Here is an 8,898-nt window from a genome sequence, read left to right as displayed (position 1 = left end):
GCGAGGCGAGGGATGGGGCGGGAAGGCCCCAACGGCTAGACGGAAGAGGCTTCAGGGCCACCTCGGAATGGTCCAAGCATCGGACGCGCTTGGGGCGACTGCCAGTGCCAACCCCTTATCCCGCGATGCGTCCGATACACAGATGGTTCCAAGGCGGCCGAGGAGCCTCACCGCATAGCAATCGGGGGTGCGAGGCGAGGGATGGGGCGGGAAGGCCCCAACGGCTAGACGGAAGAGGCTTCAGGGCCGCCTAGGAATGGTCCAAGCATCGGACACGCTTGGGGCGACTACCAGTGACAGCCCCCTATCCCGCGATGCGTCCGATACGAAGATGGTTCCAAGGCGGCCGAGGAGCCTCACCGCATAGCAATCGGGGTGCGAGGTGGGGGATGCGGCGAGATGGCCCCAACGGCTAGACGGAAGAGGCCACAGGGCCGCGTCGGAATAGTCCAAGCATCGGACGCGCTTGGGGCGACTACCAGTGACAACCCCTTATCCCGCGATGCGTCCGATACGAAGATAGTTCCAAGGCGGCCGAGGAGCCTCACCGCATAGCAATCGGGGTGCGAGGTGGGGGATGCGGCGAGATGGCCCCAACGGCTAGACGGAAGAGGCTGCAGGGCCGCCTCGGAATAGTCCAAGCATCGGACGCGCTTGGGGCCACTACCAGTGACAACCCCTTATCCCGCGATGCGTCCGATACGAAGATAGTTCCAAGGCGGCCGAAGAGCCTCACCGCATAGCAATCGGGGTGCGAGGTGGGGGATGCGGCGAGATGGCCCCAACGGCTAGACGGAAGAGGCCACAGGGCCGCCTCGGAATAGTCCAAGCATCGGACGCGCTTGGGGCGACTACCAGTGACAACCCCTTATCCCGCGATGCGTCCGATACGAAGATAGTTCCCAGGCGGCCGAGGAGCCTCACCGCATAGCAATCGGGGTGCGAGGCGAGGGATGCGGCGAGATGGCCCCAAAGGCTAGACGGAAGAGGCTGCAGGGCTGCCTCGGAATAGTCCAAGCATCGGACGCGCTTGGGGCGACTACCACTGCCAACCCCTTATCCCGCGATGCGTCCGATACACAGATAGTTCCGAGGCGGCCGAGGAGGTGGGGGATGCAGCGAGATGGCCCCAACGGCTAGACGGAAGAGGCTGCAGGGCCGCCTCGGAATAGTCCAAGCATCGGACGCGCTTGGGGCGACTACCAGTGACAACCCCTTATCCCGCGATGCGTCCGATACACAGATAGTTCCGAGGCGGCCAAGGAGCCTCACCGCATAGCAATCGTGGTGCGAGGTGGGGGATGCGGCGAGATGGCCCCAACGGCTAGACGGAAGAGGCTGCAGGGCCGCCTCGGAATGGTCCAAGCATCGGATGCGCTTGGGGCGACTACCACTGCCAACCCCTTATCCCGCGATGCGTCCGATACACAGATAGTTCCAAGGCGGCCGAGGAGCCTCACAGCATAGCAATCAGGGTGCGAGGCGAGGGATGCGGCGAGAAAGCCCCAACGGCTAGAGGGAAGAGGCTTCAGGTCCGCCTCGGAATGGTCCAAGCATCGGACGCGCTTGGGGCGACTACCAGTGACAACCCCTTATCCCGCGACGCGTCCGATACACAGATAGTTCCAAGGCGGCCGAGGAGCCTCACCGCATAGCAATCGGGGTGCGAGGCGAGGGATGCGGCGAGAAGGACCCAACGGCTACACGGAAGAGGCTTCGGGGCCGCCTCGGAATGGTCCAAGCATCGGACGCGCTTGGGGCGACTACCAGTGACAACCCCTTATCCCACGACGCGTCCGATACACAGATAGTTCCAAGGCGGCCGAGGAGCCTCACCGCATAGCAATCGGGGTGCGAGGCGAGGGATGCGGCGAGAACGACCCAACGGCTACACGGAAGAGGCTTCGGGGCCGCCTCGGAATGGTCCAAGCATCGGACGCGCTTGGGGCGACTACCAGTGACAACCCCTTATCCCGCGACGCGTCCGATACACAGATAGTTCCAAGGCGGCCGAGGAGCCTCACCGCATAGCAATCGGGGTGCGAGGCGAGGGATGCGGCGAGAAGGACCCAACGGCTAGACGGAAGAGGCTTCGGGTCCGCCTCGGAATGGTCCAAGCATCGGACGCGCTTGGGGCGACTACCAGTGACAACCCCTTATCCCGCGACGCGTCCGATACACAGATAGTTCCAAGGCGGCCGAGGAGCCTCACCGCATAGCAATCGGGGTGCGAGGCGAGGGATGCGGCGAGAAGGACCCAACGGCTAGACGGAAGAGGCTTCGGGTCCGCCTCGGAATGGTCCAAGCATCGGACGCGCTTGGGGCGACTACCAGTGACAACCCCTTATCCCGCGACGCGTCCGATACACAGATAGTTCCAAGGCGGCCGAGGAGCCTCACCGCATAGCAATCGGGGTGCGAGGCGAGGGATGCGGCGAGAAGGACCCAACGGCTAGACGGAAGAGGCTTCGGGTCCGCCTCGGAATGGTCCAAGCATCGGACGCGCTTGGGGCGACTACCAGTGACAACCCCTTATCCCGCGACGCGTCCGATACACAGATAGTTCCGAGGCGGCCGAGGAGCCTCACCGCATAGCAATCGGGGTGCGAGGCGAAGGATGCGGCGAGAAGGACCCAACGGCTAGACGGAAGAGGCTTCGGGTCCGCCTCGGAATGGTCCAAGCATCGGACGCGCTTGGGGCGACTACCAGTGACAACCCCTTATCCCGCGACGCGTCCGATACACAGATAGTTCCAAGGCGGCCGAGGAGCCTCACCGCATAGCAATCGGGGTGCGAGGCGAGGGATGCGGCGAGAAGGACCCAACGGCTAGACGGAAGAGGCTTCAGGGCCGCCTCGGAATGGTCCAAGCATCGAACGCGCTTGGGGCGACTACCAGTGACAACCCCTTATCCCGCGACGCGTCCGATACACAGATAGTTCCGAGGCGGCCGAGGAGCCTCACCGCATAGCAATCGGGGTGCGAGGCGAGGGATGCGGCGAGAAGGACCCAACGGCTAGACGGAAGAGGCTTCAGGGCCGCCTCGGAATGGTCCAAGCATCGGACGCGCTTGGGGCGACTACCAGTGACAACCCCTTATCCCGCGACGCGTCCGATACACAGATAGTTCCGAGGCGGCCGAGGAGCCTCACCGCATAGCAATCGGGGTGCGAGGCGAGGGATGCGGCGAGAAGGACCCAACGGCTAGACGGAAGAGGCTTCAGGGCCGCCTCGGAATGGTCCAAGCATCGGACGCGCTTGGGGCGACTACCAATGACAACCCCTTATCCCGCGACGCGTCCGATACACAGATAGTTCCGAGGCGGCCGAGGAGCCTCACCGCATAGCAATCGGGGTGCGAGGCGAGGGATGCGGCGAGAAGGACCCAACGGCTAGACGGAAGAGGCTTCAGGGCCGCCTCGGAATGGTCCAAGCATCGGACGCGCTTGGGGCGACTACCAGTGACAACCCCTTATCCCGCGACGCGTCCGATACACAGATAGTTCCGAGGCGGCCGAGGAGCCTCACCGCATAGCAATCGGGGTGCGAGGCGAGGGATGCGGCGAGAAGGACCCAACGGCTAGACGGAAGAGGCTTCAGGGCCGCCTCGGAATGGTCCAAGCATCGGACGCGCTTGGGGCGACTACCGTTGCCAACCCCTTATCCCGCGATGCGTCTGATACACAGATAGTTCCGAGGCGGCCGAGGAGCCTCACCGCATAGCAATCGGGTTGCGAGGCAGATTATTGGGAAGGGAACCCCCTGGGATGCGGCTCAAGCAGTGCCCAAAGGGACTGGAATGCGGAATCACATCGAGAGACCCAAATGCTATACGAGGGCTCAAATCGAATTATCGATTTGGCCACGACATGGACGCATCGGAACGACTACCTTTGCCGAACCACTCGCAATTGCATCCATACCGAAACCAATAGACATTTCCGTTAGAGCCCTCGCATAGCATTCGGGAATCTCGCATGCCCCTCTAAATCGACCAATGCTGGCGCTCAATGAAAATACGAGCGCTACCACCGTTCGAGCGCCAGCATTGGTCGAGTTAGAGGGGCACGGGGGAGAATGCTCCAGTCAACACCTCCCCTATATAAGTTATTTGTCCGATTCTCGCACAACCGTAGTCTGCCTCGTCGAATCAAACAACGGTCCCAGATTCCGACTTCCGTTCCGTAGAGACCCAAAAGCTAGATGGAGGCTCGCAAGAAAGAGAGTCGGCGCATAGCAATCGGGTTTCTCGAACGTTTAGGGACCGAGCTCACTTGCGGATAGGGCAAAATCCGCCAAGCAACCCAAAAGCTAGACGGGGGCTCGAATCGAATCGCCTAGGCGGCCACAACAACGACGTGTTGGATCGACTACCAGTGCCAAACCATTCAGCAAGACTAGTCTGTGTCGAGGCCGGATAGAGATTCTCAGAGAGCGCCCGCATAGCATTTAGGAGACCTGCCGCGTCCCTCACACTCGACAAATGGTGGTGCACGTTTATAAATCCGAGCGATCCCAACCCTTTCAAGCACCAACATCGGTCGAGATAGAGGGGCACGGAGGGGGCTGCGTGAGACAACACAGTCCCCTATATAAGTTATTTGTCCGATTCTCACACATCCGAAGAATGGTCATCAAATCGGACAACAGCCCAAACTTCCGACTTCCGTCCCAGAAAGCCCAAGAGCTATCTAAAACGTTCATGGCCGGAACTCGATCGCGGCTATACCAGTCCGCCAAGCAACCCAAAAGCTAGACTGGAGCTCTAGTCGAATCACCTCTGTGGCCATTGCAAGGACGTGTTGGAGCGACTACCATTGCCGAACCATTCCGCAGGTCGAGTCCATACCAAGGCCGCATAGAGATTCACGATGAGCTCCTGCATAGCAATCAGGAGACTTGCCGTGTCCATCACAATCGATAAATCCTGGTGCAAGATTTTTGCATCCGAGCGCTCCAACCAGTCGAGCACCAGCATCAATCGACATAAACGGGCACGGGGGGAGGATGCTCGAGAACACTACCTCCCCTATATAAGTTATTTGTCCGATTCTCAAGCAGCCGAAGTCTGGTCATCGAATCGGGTCAAAGACCACAACTTCCGACTTTACCCACAATGCAAGTCATCGAATCGAACATCGGCCCCCGAGTCGGACTCCATGCGTATGTCAGGTCATCGGACCCAAATTCCGCCTTCCTGCGCATGGCGGGCCATCAATATCAACTCGGTCATCGGACCCAAACTCCGCCTTTTTGCGTATGGCACGCCTTCAAATCGGTCATCGGACCCAAATTCCGCCTTCCTGTGCATGGCGGGCCATCAACATCAACTCGGTCATCGGACCCAAATTCCGCCTTTCTGCGCATGGCACGCCATCAACTCGGTCATCGGACCCAAATTCCGCCTTCCTGCGCATGGCAGGTCATCGGACACAAATTCAGACCTCGCCAATATGCCTACGTATCGAATCGGTCATCGGACCCAACTTCCGACTTCATCCATACTGTAGGGTCTTTGAGGTTGGCGCGGTGCGCTCAACCCAGGGAGTCGACCCATCGAAGCATACACCTCCCCTATATAAGCTATTTGTCCGATTCCCACACCTGTGTAGTTTGCACCTCTGACCAGGACATCGACCCCAACTTCCGAACTCGACTGCAACGACGGCACCAGCGCCTTGGTGCGCACCTTGCGACGCACAGTCCCAACATTCGCCTTCCTGCACATGGCAGGTCATCGGACCCAAATTCCGACCTCGCGAGTATGCCTACATATCGAATCGGTCATCGGACCCAACTTCCGACTTCATCCATACCGTAGGGTCTTTGAGGTTGGCGCGGTGCGCTCAACCCGGGGAGTCGACCCAACGAAGCATACACCTCCCCTATATAAGCTATTTGTCCGATTCCCACACCTGTGTAGTTTGCACCTCCGATCAAGACATCGACCCCAACTTCCGAACTCGCCTCCAACGACCGAACCAGCGCCTTGGTGCGCACCTTGCAACGCACAGTGCCAACATTCGCCTTCCTGCACGTGGCAGGTCATCGGACCCAAATTCCGACCTCGCGAGTATGCCTACATATCGAATCGGTCATCGGACCCAACTTCCGACTTCATCCATACCGTAGGGTCTTTGAGGTTGGCGCGGTGCGCTCAACCCGGGGAGTCGACCCAACGAAGCATACACCTCCCCTATATAAGCTATTTGTCCGATTCCCACACCTGTGTAGCTTGCACCTCCGATCAGGACATCGACCCCAACTTCCGAACTCGACTAAAAAGACCGCACCAGCGCCTTGGTGTGCACCTTGCAACGCACAGTGTCAACATTCGCCTTCCTGCACATGGCAGGTCATCGGACCCAAATTCCGACCTCATGAGCATACCTACTAATCGAATCGGTCATCGGACCCAACTTCCGACTTCATCCATACCGTAGGGTCTTTGAGGTTGGCGCGGTGCGCTCAACCTGGGGAGTCGACCCATCGAAGCATACACCTCCCCTATATAAGCTATTTGTCCGATTCCGACACCTGTGTAGTTTGCACCTCCGCTCAGGACATCGACCCCAACTTCCGAACTCGCCTGCAACGACCGAACCAGCGCCTTGGTGCGCACCAAAAGTGCGCACTTTTGGAGGGCACTTTTGTGCGCTCCAAAGGTGCGCACTTTTGGAGGGCACTTTTCTGCGCTCCAAAGGTGCGCACTTTTGGAGGGCACTTTTTGGAGGGCACTTTTCTGCGCTCCAAAGGTGCGCACTTTTGGAGGGCACTTTTTGGAGGGCACTTTTCTGCGCTCCAAAGGTGCGCACTTTTGGAGGGCACTTTTTGGAGGGCACTTTTCTGCGCTCCAAAGGTGCGCACTTTTGGAGGGCACTTTTTGGAGGGCACTTTTCTGCGCTCCAAAGGTGCGCACTTTTGGAGGGCACTTTTTGGAGGGCACTTTTCTGCGCTCCAAAGGTGCGCACTTTTGGAGGGCACTTTTTGGAGGGCACTTTTCTGCGCTCCAAAGGTGCGCACTTTTGGAGGGCACTTTTTGGAGGGCACTTTTCTGCGCTCCAAAGGTGCGCACTTTTGGAGGGCACTTTTTGGAGGGCACTTTTCTGCGCTCCAAAGGTGCGCACTTTTGGAGGGCACTTTTTGGAGGGCACTTTTCTGCGCTCCAAAGGTGCGCACTTTTGGAGGGCACTTTTTGGAGGGCACTTTTCTGCGCTCCAAAGGTGCGCACTTTTGGAGGGCACTTTTTGGAGGGCACTTTTCTGCGCTCCAAAGGTGCGCACTTTTGGAGGGCACTTTTGTGCACTCCAAAGGTGCGCACTTTTGGAGGGCACTTTTCCTGTGCTCCAAAGGTGCACACCTAGGTGAGCACCTTCGACCACACCTTGTAGCACACCAAACTCTGACTTTCGACTTCATCCGCAATGCAGGGTCTTTGAGGTTGGCGCAATGCGCACAACCAGGGGAGTCGACCCATCAAACCCAACACCTCCCCTATATAAGCTATTTGTCTGATTCTCATACATGCGTAGCCTGCAGGAGCAATTAGGACATCGACCCCAACTTTCGGCTTCTAAACGAAAACAAGGTCTTTGAGGTTGGTGTAATGCGAACAACTAGGGGAGTCAACCCATCAAACCCAACACCTCCCCTATATAAGCTATTTGTCTGATTCTCATACATGTGTAGTCTACAGGAGCAATTAGGACATCGACCCCAACTTTTGACTTCTTAACGAAAACAAGGTCTTTGAGGTTGACGTAATGCGCACAACCAGGGGAGTCGACCCATCAAACCCAACACCTCCCCTATATAAGCTATTTGTCCGATTCTCATACATGTGTAGCCTGCAGGAGCCATTAGGACATTGACCCCAACTTTTGACTTCTTAACGAAAACAAGGTCTTTGAGGTTGGCGTAATGCGCACAACCAAGGGAGTTGACCCATCAAACCCAACACCTCCCCTATATAAGCTATTTGTCTGATTCTCATACATGTGTAGCCTGCAACAACGATTAGGACATCCACCCCAACTTCTGAATTCGTCTGCGTTGACCGCACCAAAGGTGCACGCCTTGGTGCTCACCAAAATCCGACTTCCGACTTCTTCTGCTATGCGGGGTCTTTGAGGTTGGCGCAGTGCGCACAACCAGGGGAGTCAACCCACCGAATGCAACACCTCCCCTATATAAGCTATTTGTCTGATTCTCATACATGCGTAGACTGCAGCAATGATTAGGACATCCACCCCAACTTTTGACTTCTTAAACAAGACAGGGTCTTTGAAGTTGGTGCAGTGCACACAACCAGGGGAGTCGACCCATCAAACGCAACACCTCCCCTATATAAAGCTATTTGTCCGATTCTCATACGTGTAGTCTGCAGCAGCGATTAGGACATCGACCCCAACTTCCGAATTCGTTTGCATTGACCGCACCAAAGGTGCACGCCTTGGTGTGCACCCTGGAGTGCACTTTGGTGCTCACCTCGGTGCACACTTTGGTGTGCACCTCGGTGTGCACCAAAGGTGCGCACCTTGGAGCGCACCAAAGGTGTACACTTTGGAGCGCACCACATAGGGTCTTTGAGAGGTTGGCGCAGTGCGCACACCAAGGTGGGTGTTGAGGTGCGTGCCGAGGTGGGTGGGTGCTAGGGTGCGCTCCATGGTGGGTGCCAGGGTGGGTGCGTGCTAGGGTGGATTCCAAAGAGGGTCATAGGGTGGGTGCCAAGGTGGGTTGGTGATATAGTGGGTTCAAAGGTGGGTACTAGGGTGGGTTCCAAGGTGGGTCACAAGTTGGGTGCCAGGATGCGTGGGTGTTAGGTTGGGTGCCAAGGTGGGCTCCTGCGTGGGTGGGTGCTAGGGTGGGTTTCAAGGTGGACGCGAGGGCGGGTGCCAA

The sequence above is a fragment of the Cryptomeria japonica genome, unplaced genomic scaffold (assembly GCF_030272615.1).
Source record: "Cryptomeria japonica unplaced genomic scaffold, Sugi_1.0 HiC_scaffold_251, whole genome shotgun sequence".
NCBI lineage: Eukaryota > Viridiplantae > Streptophyta > Pinopsida > Cupressales > Cupressaceae > Cryptomeria > Cryptomeria japonica.
Note: the sequence above shows the minus strand (reverse complement) of the source record.